Source organism: Astyanax mexicanus, chromosome 17, assembly GCF_023375975.1.
Source record: "Astyanax mexicanus isolate ESR-SI-001 chromosome 17, AstMex3_surface, whole genome shotgun sequence".
In the NCBI taxonomy this organism is placed as follows: domain Eukaryota; kingdom Metazoa; phylum Chordata; class Actinopteri; order Characiformes; family Acestrorhamphidae; genus Astyanax; species Astyanax mexicanus.
The window spans coordinates 37,517,166-37,532,204 of NC_064424.1; the positions used below are offsets into that span (position 1 = coordinate 37,517,166).

Genomic DNA, 15,039 nt, shown 5'->3' on the forward strand with positions numbered 1-15,039 from the left:
TTATCCTTTTGTAACTTTGTGTATTATACCTGCCGCTGGATGTCTAGAATTTCCCCTTGGGGATCAACAAAGTATCTAGTTTTCAAGCCATTTTTCATTTTTGAAATTTTATTTTTAAATCTTGTCTCGTTTCATCTCGTTCTCGTGAACCCAGTATCGTGTCTCGTCTCGTCTCATGATATTAGTGTCTCGTTACATCCCTATTGAACACCCTTGATTTGTGTAGAAACAAAAATTGAGCGGGAATCCCAGTAGTTATAGTCTATATGAATTAATGGTTTTTTTTTTTCATTTTATTTGTTACGTTAAAAAATACAAAAACATTGAAGTCAGTGATTAATTGCTTGTTAAAAATTTCTGCATATGTGTTTTCATATGTTCAATATTTATGAAAAATTAAATACATTAGAAAATTCACTTTAGTCCAATTTTCTTTCTGTTTAATTTTAAAGTTGAAAGCATAAAAATACAATATACAATGCTACAAAACTTACTTTATACTACAATACTTAATTTAAAGATAGAGTTTATGTAAAGATGAATGTAAGAATGTTTTTAATTATACACCGATACATACATACATACAACATACATATTACATGACAATAATGTACATTTTATTACCTGAATGTGATAAGAAATTAACTCATTTAACTTTATGTGACACTTGAGGCATGTTTGCTTCAGAATGTGAGTGAAGTCAATTCAATTGTTTAAGTTGGATTAAAGTATAGTATAAAAAGCAAATCTTTCAATTTGTTTTATATTTAAAGTAATAATCTAAAAATGGTTTCACATTTAAATATACATTAGTTAAGTATACTTAATATGTGACAGGCTAGCAACCCCACCTTACTAAAACTCTTGCTACAGAAATTGCAACAACAACTTCATCCCAGTAACTGCCTGGACAGGAAGACTTCTTTTTAGGGGGACCCATGACATGTGCCGGTGAAAGCTGGCTTCTACAGCTCTTTACAGTCCCTTTTTGACCGGACACCAAAAAGAGACATGAAAATTCTGATGGACGATTTAAACGCCAAGGTGGGAGATGACACTTGAAGCAGTTTATCTCTCTAAGGAATGAGAAAGGTGCACAAAAATATGCACAAAATGCTTCTCTCAGACTTAAACATAAAAAACAGCCTTCAACACACAAATCAAACCAAACACTTAAGAAATGGTAAAGACAAGATGTCAGTGCATTTACAGTTATATTATGTTTTAGGTCTTGAAAAGTCATTTCTGGTTAAGAAGGTCAGCACTTTAGCTGGTTAACCTAACTAACGCTGGTAAGTCTAACTAAGCAGCCTGTGTCAATGTCTAAGACAAAGTAGAATAATTAATATTAATATGGGTTTCTGTTAAAAGATTTAAACTCTTTACCTCGAACTGCTGAATAAAATATGTAGTTTGCTGCTGATGAGTTAGCTCCAACCAGCTAGGTTGATATTTTTACAGGCTACTAAGATTTTTCCAGGGATTTCTTCTTTAAAATTACTTTTCCAACTATAGTAACATATTTTGTGTGTATTTAGTGGTGCATCTAGCTAGCTTTGCAGCAAGCTATTTATATTAATGCGTAAGAATTATTTTGCCATGTAGTGCTAGCTAGATAAGGTAAATCTAGTTAACCTACACTGGCTGACAGAAGGAAAAGAGTGCCATTATATTTGAGCTAAAGTGTATGATATATGGTGATTGTCCATTTCATGTTGATTGTTTTGATGTTAAAATACAGAAAAAAATTTCAGACTTTTTGAAATGCATATGGGGCTGTTTACTTTAACAGGACAATTTTACAGTCTATGCGGACTTTGACTGCTAACCAGTGCAGTTCTCATAGAACTGGACTAATATGGTCAAATTTTCTAGTTTTAGGAGGGGCCTTGACTGCACGGTTAATACTTCTTTATAATCTTTTTTAACAGCACCATGTATGTAGTCAGCCTGTATGCTGTGCTTCAATCACTTTTGTCCAGCCATTTACATAAATGTTACTTTGACACATACCAGGCTAAAAAATTGTTTCTCAAAGTACAACATATTTTCAGTGCATACTGCCTCTGCCCTTACTATTTCAACTGGTGCTGATACAGCAGGCTGAAGATCACTGGATGATGTAGAGCATGAGGGTTCCGGTGAGAGAGGAGGAACCTTCATTGCTGACACAACCTCCTTCAGTTTTTCACAATACCTGGTAATTCTAAGAAAGAAAAAAAGAACATGATTAAAGAATTTGTGAGATGTCACATAATTTTTGTTGAGAAACAAAGAATACATACTCTGGCATGTTACATACCTTTAAGTGCTGACAGTATGTCCTCAATGAGCACAGATTTTGTTTTCAAATAATCTAAATCTAATATAAATCTATTCTAGAAGACCCTAAAGTAAAACTCTGAACATGGAAAATAAAAGAGTTTCAGTTATGTAGCTCTGTCTTTGCAATCAATGAGCCTTAACAAGTATTCTTATATCTGTTTTCTTTCACCATAAACAAAATTATTAATTAATTTTTTGTAGTTTTGTAGGACTACATTGTTAGCTACTACTGCTGAATCTCATGGTTTTCAGTGACTCTTTTATGGGTGTGGATTCCAGGTCAACAACTCTTACCTCCGAGTCTGTCCGTATCATGGAGGGGCTGTGTTAGGATCAGGGCATTTTCTCTTTCTCAGATCTTCTTTAAGAGCTTCAACCATGTGCTTTTATGCCTTTTTTGACAGTACCTAAAAACATAATTTTAAAAACATAAACCATAAAAACATAAAGACACCCATAATCACAGAAATGGAAAGAGTTCTGCTAATATCACAACCAAGTCTATTTAATTTTTGTGCTGAGAATGGTCTATCATCCAAAAACATTACATTACATTTGGCAGATGCTTTTCTCCAAAGTGACTTACAATAGTGTAATAGAAGAGTAATACACAGAGTAATAGAAGTTAAAGGTAAAAACATTTTAGATGTAGGGCCTAAAGGAGTTCAAAGAGAAATAATGATATAGAGGAGGAAAGGAGATGAAGAAGGAAATGAGGTTAGAGTAGTTACTTTGTTAGAGGTGTTTGAAGAAGGAAGTTCCACCATTAGGGAACTCTGTATTAAAACAGTCTGGATTGCTTTGTGTGAATAACATGACAACATGTCCTGACGTCTATATTAACTTCTGCCAAAAATCTCTATGAAACGTAAAGTTACATTCTTTTTCATAAAAGGAGACCATCGTAAGAAGTGCTCTCAGTAGAAAAACATTAAAAGGGCAGGACCCAGTGCTACAAAGTTTTTTTTAAAGAGTGGAGAAAATGTAAATATATTCAACAGAACTGACATGACAACAATAATAATAAATATAGCCGCAAGCGGCGATTTACAGGGTTCGAGCGTTACAGGCAAAGAGGCCCCTGGAGGCCAGTTAGGCTTAAAACATTTTTCTGGTTGACCGAAATCACCAAACTGGATAACCAAGCTAGGTGACCAGCATGACCATAAAGACAGTAATGGCAATGCTAGATGAGTGGTGTGAGTAAACTAGTTGAAAAGCATTGATAAATTGAGCTGTTGTGTTCATCAGGTTTTATGTGGTCTCTTGCTGCACTCTAGTGGACATTTGGTGAAACAACTTCAGTTCTTAAATTGAAAAACACAAGCCACATTTATCATGCTGAGAGCCTAGCAGTGAGGCCTAAAAGGGCACATATCAATAACCAATAATATCAATAAAAGTGTATAAGTTTTTACCTGATTAACATTCAGCCTGTCAAAAGCTTGCTGGAATGCGATTGGCTTATAGTGACCACAAAAGAGTCCATATCAAATTTTCATTTGGTGTACCATTAGTACATGGGCCATAGATGATAATTGGCAAGGATGACCTTGATAGCTTGTATGGTTCTAGAGAAACAGCTATCGAGCATTGGCTCCGCCCCCTGGGGGTGTATGTCTACTTAAACTGACAGGGTATCTGAGAATCATGTAATGATGAAGGACAAGATCTCAAAAGTAGGTTTTGCATATTATGCAAATTTTAAAAAATTAAGTGGGTGGAGCATAAACAAGAATGACCCAGGTGGCTGACCAGCATGACCAAGAAGGATAAAAATGTTCAATTAAGCAAAACAAGCAAGATTAAATTTAAAAGATTAAAAGTTCAGCAGAGCTTTAATTTAGAATAATTCAACTGTAGCCGTTTCACCAAATGACCACCAGAGCGCAGCAAGAGACCACATATAACCTGCTGAAAATCTATTTGTCTATTAGAAAGAGAGAGGTTCCTATCCGAGCATATCTATTTATTGCAAGTATTAGTTGTAAATCAGACAGTAAGGATGGTTTTGTATAAGTTCTAAATAAGATAAAATAAAGCTGAAGTCTTAACGTTTGTCACATAGTTATTGGAATTCTATGTTGAGTTACATATATTTTATATGTTTATATAGGTTTATAAATGTATGAGCTTACAACGGTGTTAAGAACAACAGTATATGAGTACAATGAAAATAAATGTATGTAGAAAATTGTGTGTGTATGTATGTGTGTGTGTATATATGTACACACACACACGCAAAGCAGTGTCATATATATAGTGCCATATGTATTTTTTCAAGGAAAAGCATTTAGTCACAGATTATTAAATTAATTAATGAAATGCAAAACACAGGATGATGATGAAAAATATCGTGTGTGACCCGTTAGGCCCTGAGCTGGATAGCTAACCATGTGCTAATCGTATTCCCACTCGTATTAAGCTATTTACGCGCAAACTGGTGTATTAGGGACCTTTTGTGTGTTGTGTAGGTAAATTTGACACTTTTTGCCCTATTTAGATGGCTAGAAAATTGACACGTTGTGTTAAATCTACATATTTCTAAAAGTGACACGTTAGCTGCGGTTCAATGTAAAGGCAGCTGCCTAGGTAGTCATTGCCTTCAAAGGCAGCGCCCTCGTTCAGCACCATTTTAAACCAGAAGGGATGTTAAGAGGCAGCGCGTTCGGAAACGCTCTGGAGTCCGCATACGCCATCATGTCGGGCGCGTTGTGCTCGTGAGCACTGTACTAGTTCAAGTTATTAAACTCTGATCGCAGGATAAATCTAAAACAGCACATCTATTTCTCTTTTACTCATCCAAATATTACAGATAAACTTAAATATTCTATATTTACTTTATACATTTTCCCTCACATTATACTTAGAAGTAGGGTCAGTTTTATTTGTTTATTTAATTGATTTCTGATTAGATGCTTTGTATAAATGCATGAGTAATGTAACCATAATATAATAGTTTGCATAAGCCATCAAAGTAAACTTCGTTTCACGTAATAGTACATTCATACACAGCCAGCTAATCTATTTTTATATTTTATTTTTATAAAGCAAAAACATAACATGCTTCATAAACTTATTTGCAAATAAAAGTGTAAATATATACCCACTATACACACTTGTTCGTATGCGATACAATATGTATACTGACAATAAAATACAACAAGCACTATTAATAATGTTAGTTAAGAAATTTGTATTAGACTAAAAGTAAAAACTCTCCACATAAGGAGCTAACGCTGCCTCCAGCTGGTCTTAGTGGAGTTTAGCTCTCCGTTATAAGAGCCTTATCCCTGGCCCAGTAATCACGTTCATTCCTGGAGACAAGTAGTCTGAATTAGTAACAGCCATTAATGGAGAACACAATCATAATTCCACTATTTACACATTAAATCACTCAGTCACAGGTTATTCTAAAATTACTTCGTATAACTGTTCACCCTTTTACACTTGCGCAAGGTTAGCTTAGCATGTTTGCCGGGGCTAGTTTAGCGCGGCAGCCGCGTTTGCTACTCGGATATTCGGGTAACATTTGTAGCTTACCTGTTATATCGGCTAAACCCCAAAGCTAACTAAAGCTTCACCTGGTCAGGTCTTACTTTAAATAAAGTACATGTGGAAAAATAACTAATATATGTTTTCATATGAATTAATAGGTAAGTTTGGAGCAAGCATAATGCAGGTTAATTTAAATAACCTCCAATGGCCACATCTGAGAGTAGGAAATTAATGTGGACACTAGGTGGCAGTGCACCTCACTTACATAGCACAATGTTAACATTGTGAACACCGAGAGCATGTCAAACAATTGAGTGTACTTAAGTACAATACAGATGACGAGCACAGAGAACATGTAAAGCAGATTTCAATTTCAAAATACAAAGCAGACAGCTCATTTGCCCAGGGTGTGAAAAACAGAAACATAGAAAGAAGACAAATAAATAAAAACAAAAGAAAAGAAACTGATTTTGTAATTACACAGTTCAAAAACAAAATAAGCACAGGTCCAGAATACGTGTGTTCGGTTTGTCACAGAGCTCTGTTCAAACACCAAGTCATACGATGTCGAAAACATGAATATTTGAAAAAAGATCCAGCAGTTGCATGTATAGCGGAAAGGTGTGTCACTGAGGATTATTTGCATATTTGCAATGAGAGCTGTGATGTACATTGTGCCATTAAAAGTAGCCCGGCTGGTTCTCTTTGGATTTGTTATACTTGTCACAGAAAGATTTGTAATGCAAAAATGCCAGAACAGAGTGTTGTGAATAATCTGTCACTAGATCCAGTTCCTCATGAATTGCAAATATTAAATTCATTGGAATGTCATTTGATTGCAATGCATATACCATTCATGAAGATGATGCACTGCCAAAAGGATCACAGAGCTCTGTCGTAGGCCCAATAACCTGTGTGCCATCAAATGTAGCTGATGCAGCTGAGCTTTTACCAAGATCAGAAAATGCTGATCTCATGATCCGTGTGAAATTGAAAAGACAGTTGACATACAAGGGACATTATAAGTATGAATTTGTCTACCCAGAGAAAATTCTACAGTGATGTTAAATTCAGCAATGATTGGATTAATCCACTGAGCAACACTGCAGGAGCAGATGAGTGTGATGACCAAAGTGAACAAGCTGGTAATGAGGAAGACACTGACAATACCAATGAGGATGAGAACATTGATGAAACTCTTCTTGACCGACAACAACATGGCATGTTTATGGATACTTGTTTACAACCTGTTGATGTAGCACAAGAGGTTCTGGATCAGCATTTTGATGGGATCATGTCGGTAGCACCTGCAGAAGGAAATAATCCAGTCAGGCTATTAACTGATGAGTCAAATGAGGCCAAATGCTTCCCAGTTCAGTTTCCTAAAGGCACAGGTACTTTTCATGAGACAAGACCAGAAAGGCTGACATTATGTCAATATTTAAACTCAAGAATACTCAATGCAGATGGAAGATTTGCTAAAAACTTGGACTTTATCTTTTATGGCCAGTATTTGTCGGAACTAAATCAGGTTGTATCAAATGTATCAATCGCATTGAGAAAAGGACATTCCACACAGAAATCTGAAGTTACTTCAGAAATGTTGACAAACCATGAATCCTTACGACGCATTTTACATTTTGATGAAGGCTATAAATTCTTGAAACCTATCAGAGGTACTCCAGTGTTCTGGCAAAGCGTGCAGAAAGATTTGCTTGCAATGGTCAGACAACTAGGAATTCCAACCTGGTTTGCTAAAACCAACTAAAACCATCCACTTTCCAGACATATCAAGAGTTTTATGAAACTGGGTCTGTGAAATATTCTGATAATGAACTTGTCTCAGTGAAAGTCACAGTAGACACAAATATGGCCATGTTTGAAAAAGAGTGACTCCATAGACAAAGCTCAGGAAAACCTAGATGCACATGGTCCAATGGAAGATGCGTGGGCACAACTTTGTCCAGACACTGAACGTGAACGTTTAGAATGCACTGATCTATTCATTACAGGATGATTCTCATAACATGCCAAAGGAAGAAGCCATGGCTCTACTACATTCAATGAATGAGACACAGTCCCGGATATTTTATAAAATCCGACACTGGTGTTTACAAAAGGCACGTGGTGACACTCCAGAACCCTTTCATGTGTTTATATCAGGCCCTGGAGGTGTAGGGAAATCTATGCTGATTAAAGCAATATATTATGAAGCACACCATATCCTATCTCGCTTATCTAATAATCCTGACGACACACGTGTGTTACTGACAGCTCCAACTGGTGTAAGTGCTTATAACATTAATGCTGCACAATACATACTTCTTTAGCTATTTGTACAGATGTAAAGCTACCATATCAACCACTGGGAGATGAGAAAATTAATTCTCTGAGAACAAAGTTGGGAAACCTGGACATATTAATTATTGATGAAATTTCAATGGTTGATCACAAACTCCTTGCATATGTTCATGGCAGACTGAGGCAGATCAAACAAACTGGAGATTATTCACCTTTTGGAAAGGTGTCTATCATCGCAGTTGGAGACTTTTATCAGCTCAATCCAGTTAAGGGTAAAGCTTTATATGCTGATCATGTGGGAATTAATCTATGGCAAGACCATTTTGCTTTGGCTGAGTTGAGTCAGATAATGAGACAGAAAGATGTGGAATTCGCACAGTTGCTCAATCGATTAAGAAAACGACAGAAGTCTCATCCATTGTTGGAAAAAGATATAAGTATGCTGAAACAGTGTGAAACTGGTGAAGAACACATGACTTCCAATTTGCATATTTATGCAACAAATAATGAAGTTTATGACCACAATAGAGAAATGCTTCACAAGACATGCAAAGATACTATAGTTATTCGAGCACAAGATTATGAGAGAGACCCGAAAACTGGACACTTTCAAAAAGCCACCACAGCAATGTTTGCAAGACTTTCACGATCAGTTCACATTGCAATCAATGCAAGAGTCATGCTCCTTAAAAACATTGATGTTTCAGATGGACTTGTGAATGGTGCTTTTGGTACAGTTAGTATATACATTTTAATCCTGGAGAAGATTTCCCATCAAAAGTATATGTGACATTTGACAATGAAAGAGCTGGTAGAGCCTTACGAGCAAAACGGCCATCCTTAAAACCAGGACTGGAAAAGGCTACACCAATTGAACCAGAAGAAGAGTCACAAGAAGTGGTGGCATACGACGACAGTTTCCCCTGAAATTATCTTGGGCTTGCACTATTCACAAAGTACAAGGTCTAACTGTGGATAAAGCTGTTGTGTCACTTAAAAAGATATTTGCACCTGGACAAGCATATGTGGCATTAAGTTGTGTCACTTCTCTGGAAGGTCTCATTATAGACGATTTCAATGAAACAGCTATTTATGCAAAACCTGATATAGAAAGTTTCATGCAAACTATGCCCGCATTTGTGGAGCCACTTAGAGAAACACATCTGTCATCATTATCATTTAAAGTACTTCTGCACAATGTTCAATGGTTGTCATGTCACCTGGAAGACATAAAACAAGACAAAAGGTATATGGAAGCTGATTTTATTTGCATGACAGAAACATGGATACAGTCAAGTCAAAGTGAAAATGATCTAAAAATAAGTGGATTTTCATTCTGCAACAGCCCAAGGTCTGTTTCATAAGACAAAAGTGAGGAACTCTTTGCTAAGTTGAAAGAAAAAGAACATGGTGGTGTTGGTGTGTATTACAAAACACAGATCAACTGTAGTTTTGTTGATTTACCCTGTATGAACATAGAGTGCATGCAGTTTACTATTCCTCACCTGAACAGCTGCAATTGTGTATAGACCACCTTCATACAGTTTAAAAGCATTTGTTAACAAGCTGTCAAATGTAATCAGTGTCATTGACACGTTTGCAGGAGGAAAAAATATTATGGGTGACTTCAATGAAAACCTTTTTGTGTCCAATACAGTGAGTGAAATGATGCAGCATAATGGCTTCACTCAAATTGTAAAAGATGCAACCACTGAAAATGGCACTTTAATTGATCATATCTATATTAAAGACATTTCAATTGAGAGTTTATGTGTTTCTGTAATGCCTACTTATTTCAGCTATCATGAATGTGTTGTATTAACTTGCTTGTATTAAAGGTACATAATGGCAGCTATATGGAATTTTGTCCACCAATTTGGGGTGAGGGACAGGGGTATGACAAAATGCCGGACGGCCCCTGTGGGAACTGGGTATAGGCTAGAGCTGAGGTGCCCTATTAACTGGTTTACAGCATACTGTATTTTTCGCACTATAAGGCGCACTTTCAACAAATATTTCAGACTTAAGGTGCACCGGATTATAAGGTGCATTATGTGACACTGGTAACAAACAGTGTCAAAAAAAACATGTTTTCCTTCTAATTCAGAGCAGCTAACCTAATCAAACAAAACTAATTCTTACAACAGCAAAAAATCTGAAGAGTCAGACGTTAAACAAGTGCTACAGGCCAATATACTTGCCTCTGAACGGGCAAAAAGCTAAAGTTTACCGCAGTTAGCAGCTAATGCTAATACTGCTGGATAATGTAATGGAATAGCTCTGGTATTAAGTGATTCTTAATGTTAAAATGTCTGTAATCATGTAAATAGTAACATATGGGTTATCTTATCAATACTTGGCTCTTCGCATGTGACCTACTCACACCTTTCAAAGGTCACACTCTTTTAGGCCATGAGTGACAATTAATTTATTATAATTGGAACAAAAAGTACGATTGGGAAAAAAAAACAACATTATTATATATATATTATATCCCTTTATGCGCTTCTCCCTGGAAATAGTGAGGTGTTTGACGATGGAGTAACCTGCTCCTATATAGATATTACACGACGGTGTAAGCGAATAGCCTGTTCGTAGAGTGAGGCCGGTGATAATTATTTCATTTGTTATGAATGTTATTGTTCGATGGACTAGCCTGGTCCTATAGAGAGGCATTTGAAAATAGACGTATTATCAAATTAAGGTAGACCCGGGTCCTGTGGAGAAGCGGCATTAGAATAAGCGAGAGGATAGCTTAGGACATTGGGAGGTGAGACACGTTGCTGGGGCTAAATTGCTGAGTCATCAAATCAAGTGAGAGAGCAAAAAAACCTGGGATCCCAGATAAATAAATGAAAGAAAAAAAAAACGAAACAAAAATGGAAAAAAGGGAGAAAGGGAAGAAAATCTCTAAACTGAGAGATATTTGTTTGTTAAGGCTGGAAGCTTAGCCTTAGCATCTGTTATCCTCTCCGAACTGAGAGATGTTTTTGTTACTCCTAAAAGCTTAATATTAGTCACTATGTGGAAAGAGTGAAATATTGGTTAAATTGGTTGATTATTAATATTAATCACATTAATGGATAATTAATATTAGTTAAAAGAAAATTGTGCAAACCGGAAAGAACATTCTGAAAATTCTTTTTTCATTTTACTATTTGTTTGTGTGTCTTGGTAATGTGTTAAGTGTAGGATCCTTTATAATAAAAAAGAGAGAGTCACACAGGAATCTTTTCCTGTTGTTTATTTGATCTAGAGATAAAAGGGGGGAGGTTATTTTTAATTAAGTTTCTCAGTGTGTCTCAGGTACTGCCGATCCTGCATCACCTCAATGTCGCCCTGCCAAAAGGACCAGAACCAGCCAAGATAAAGCGAGAAGATCTGGAAGGAAAAAAAAGAAAACGTGTACGACCAGAACCTTTGCAAGTGACCTGGATCTACAGCGCAGCGCAGCAACAGCTGGAAGAGCTGTACGGAGCCTAGCCAACTCACCCAGAGTTCCCCACACCCGGAGTCAGTGCGCTCTGAAAGAGTGGATCAGCAGGAGTCAGTGCGCACTGAGAGAGAGGATCAGCCCAAGCACCAAGCTGGTCATATCCGGGGCAAGATTGGTTCTATGTTGGTGTATTGGTAGTGGACCGAAAAGATAGATGTGATGGAAGCTGTTTCTGATGTGCCCGACCCACGAAATGCAGGAAGATGAAAGTTTGGAAAAGAATTGGAGGACTTTGTAATTTCTTGTCGCCCTACCTTGAATGAAATGAAGAGAAAAGAGAAAAAGAGGGCAGACACATTGGATCAAGCAAGTTGCAGCCCTCCTTGTCTGTGCCCACGAGAGACAGGCAGAGGAAGAGGCCTAGGAAGAGTGGGAAGCAGAGGAAGAAATCGGGGGCGCAGCGGAGGATTCGCTGGAAATAGGCCAATGTTCCAGTCAAGTGTAAAGAAGACAACATTTGCGAGACGATGTTATAACTGTGGCGAACATGGACATTACTCTAAAAACTGTCCAAAAACAATACTCCCAAGAGATGAGGAAGAAACAGCAGCAGCAGCACACCAGGAGTGGCGGGCGGCAGAGAGAGAGGGTGCAGGGCGGTGAAACCTACCACTGAGACAACAGAAAGGGAAGTAATTTTTTTTCTTTTTAATTTTCAATAGTATAGTAGAAATATATGAATATATATATAAATAAATAATAATAACTTTATATGGAAACGAATGATAGGTCTATGGGCTCTATCCGTTTAGATTTCAGAACCAGCGTGTATGATGAGACACAATTCCAGTGCTCATCATGCTTTAGCTTTAGTCTTGTCCCAACTCCAATTTTCTTTCTCTATTTTAGTCCAATAATTTGATTTCTCATTGCCGAGACAAGAGGGTATAAATGTTTTAATTGGATTTTTGAACATAAAGAGGAAATTAACCTAACCTAACAAAACAAAAAGGGAAAAGAAAATATAAATTATGTGCTTTAGAGTTTCTAGATTTTTAAATGTTTTTTGGGAACTTTATTATTTTGGTGTGTATGTGATTAGAACTCATGAAATCTAGGATAACACAAAAAGGAAAAAAATACCAATAGTAAGAAAAAAAAAATCCACCAATAGTAACAAAATTTTTCACATTATTTTCTTGATATCCTCTGTTTGTCCTGTACGTTTGCTGGCCAGAAAATGTACATGTATAAATTAGAGATGTCACTAAATCAGCTCTTTTGAAGTTTTACATTTTCAGAGTGATCATGCATGGTACAGCCTAGCATGGAGGGTCCAGAGTTTTGGTTACATGTGACGTATTGTTAATGTGCAAGAGGAAACTATTAAACATTTTTTAGTAGCAAAGCCTATGAAATGGGAAATAGAGAGTTACAGTGCAGTTCACATATTAACCACGGTCCAGACTATGATTATGAAGCGTAATTCTTTTCACCTAGAACTCATGTTAACAGCGGCGACCACCCTGAGTTCTTAACAAAACAGCAAAAAGTGTTATACAGTAGAGATTTCTTTTGGTGAGGTTTTCACAAGGAAGGCCTGCAGGGATTTTACAGGAACAAATACCACTGATAATCAAGACCTAGCAGGGTGCCAGAGCGCAGGTCTTTGATATTCAGTGCTCCACAGGGAGTCACAGAAATAAAGACTGGTAACACTTTATAATACTGTTCCATAGTTAATAGGTAACTGAGCAGGAACTAAGCAGTAACTAATTAATAGTGCTGCATTAACACCTAAATATTTTCTATTAACTACCAGGGAGTACTGAATAATTACTCAGTAGATAGTGCTGAACTAATGATTATAGTAGTTCACTATTAACTCCACAATACTTACTGAGACTTACATATCTCCCAGAGAACTACTTACTAATTATGTCTCCTTTATAATAACTATTCATTAATTACTGCTCAAATCAAAATTAACTACTGAAAACCCTTACATCCCACCTGGGGAACTATAGATCTAAATCAGTCTACACAAACAACTATTCTATCAGTGGTGATATTAAAGGCATATTTGAGTGACACCATTTGTAGTAGTAGTAATTACCTTATTATCATCATTATCTTCCAAATATTAGCAACATATAGTAAAATACTACAGTGTGTCGTAATCAGCTTAAACCCCATTTTTGAAAGAAAAAAAAAACTTTATAACGTAATATTATTACATAGTAGACATTATTTATGTTCTCCAGAAGACTCTAAGACTGACTGTACTCAATTTTGTTTTAATGGTCACTGCTTTAATTTTCAGCACCAACCTTATAAACGTTCATCTTTAGCCTAGCAGTCTCACAGACTTTTAAGTGCCCATTATTAGGGTAATTACGGTAATTCCACAGCGCCGGACCACTAGCCTCTATCAGTGTGTTTATCTGCTATTTAGCTTGCTAACTAACACACATTTAACCTAGCTAACTAACCCACACATAAAAGTTAACTTAGCTAGCAAACGAACACACATAACCTAGCTAACTAACACACATTTAAACTAGCTAACTAAAACACACACATAACCTAGTTAACTTAGCCAGTTAACTAACACACACATAACCTAGCTAACTTAGCCAGTTAACTAACACACACATAACCTAGCTAACTTAGCTGGCTAACGCTAACTACACACACAACTTAGCTAACTTAGCTAGCTAACACACATCCTAAAGCTGGTTAACAACCCACAAAGAGTCCTCCTCTGATCCAGGGGTAAAATAAGCTGGAAAAGATCTCAATATCTTGATTACTAGTTTATTTTCAATCAAATACAGAAATATGAAAGCAGCAGAGTTTTTCTTAATCCTCCTCCAGCAGCAGCAGCAGCAGCAGCACAGCAGAGAATTTACACGAAGGACCTGGAGAGCTGCGCCCGCTGTGAAATTACCGTAATTACCCTAATAATGTGCAGTATAATAAATCTCTGTGAGACTGCAAACACTGAAGATGCACTTTTTTATAAGGCTGATACCTAGTATTAAAGCAATGATTGTTACATTATTACAGTCTTACAATCATTCTTACAGTCTTAGATGCCTTCTGGAGAACTTTCATCAATGTCTTCTATGCAATAATATTACGTTATAATGTTGTTTTTTTCTTCCAAACATTGATGGTTAAGCAGAGTAATAACTGTAGTATTTTACTATATGTTGCTAATATTTGGAGGGAACTGAGGATAATAAGGTAATTAAGGTTACCACTACAAAGGTGTCACTTGCTTAATTCAAATATGCCTTCAATTAATATGCATTTATCTATAGTCTAGCATCTATCTATAGTTCCCCAGGTGGGATGTAAGGGTTTTCAGTAATTAATGTTGATTCGAGCAGTAATTAATGAATAGTTATTATAAAGGAGACATAATTAGTAAGTAGTTCTCTGGGAGATAGTCTTAGTAATTATTGTGGAGTTAA

The 15,039-nt window shown here is 36.4% G+C and overlaps 1 long non-coding RNA gene across 3 annotated transcripts in view; it reads right to left on the bottom strand.

The window, feature by feature from the left end:
* Positions 1–418: 418 nt before the first annotated feature.
* LOC111196306 (uncharacterized) overlaps positions 419–15,039 on the bottom strand; it is a 35,297-nt gene continuing 20,676 nt past the window's right edge. For 2 of the 3 annotated variants that reach the window (XR_007424993.1, XR_007424991.1), the window contains exons 2-3: positions 2,620–2,732; positions 419–2,206 (exon numbers count right to left, since the gene is read on the bottom strand). This is a non-coding gene — a long non-coding RNA (uncharacterized LOC111196306). Of the gene's footprint in view, positions 2,207–2,619; positions 2,733–7,070; positions 7,131–15,039 lie in introns of all 3 variants that reach the window. The other variant, XR_007424992.1, reaches the window with a different exon arrangement.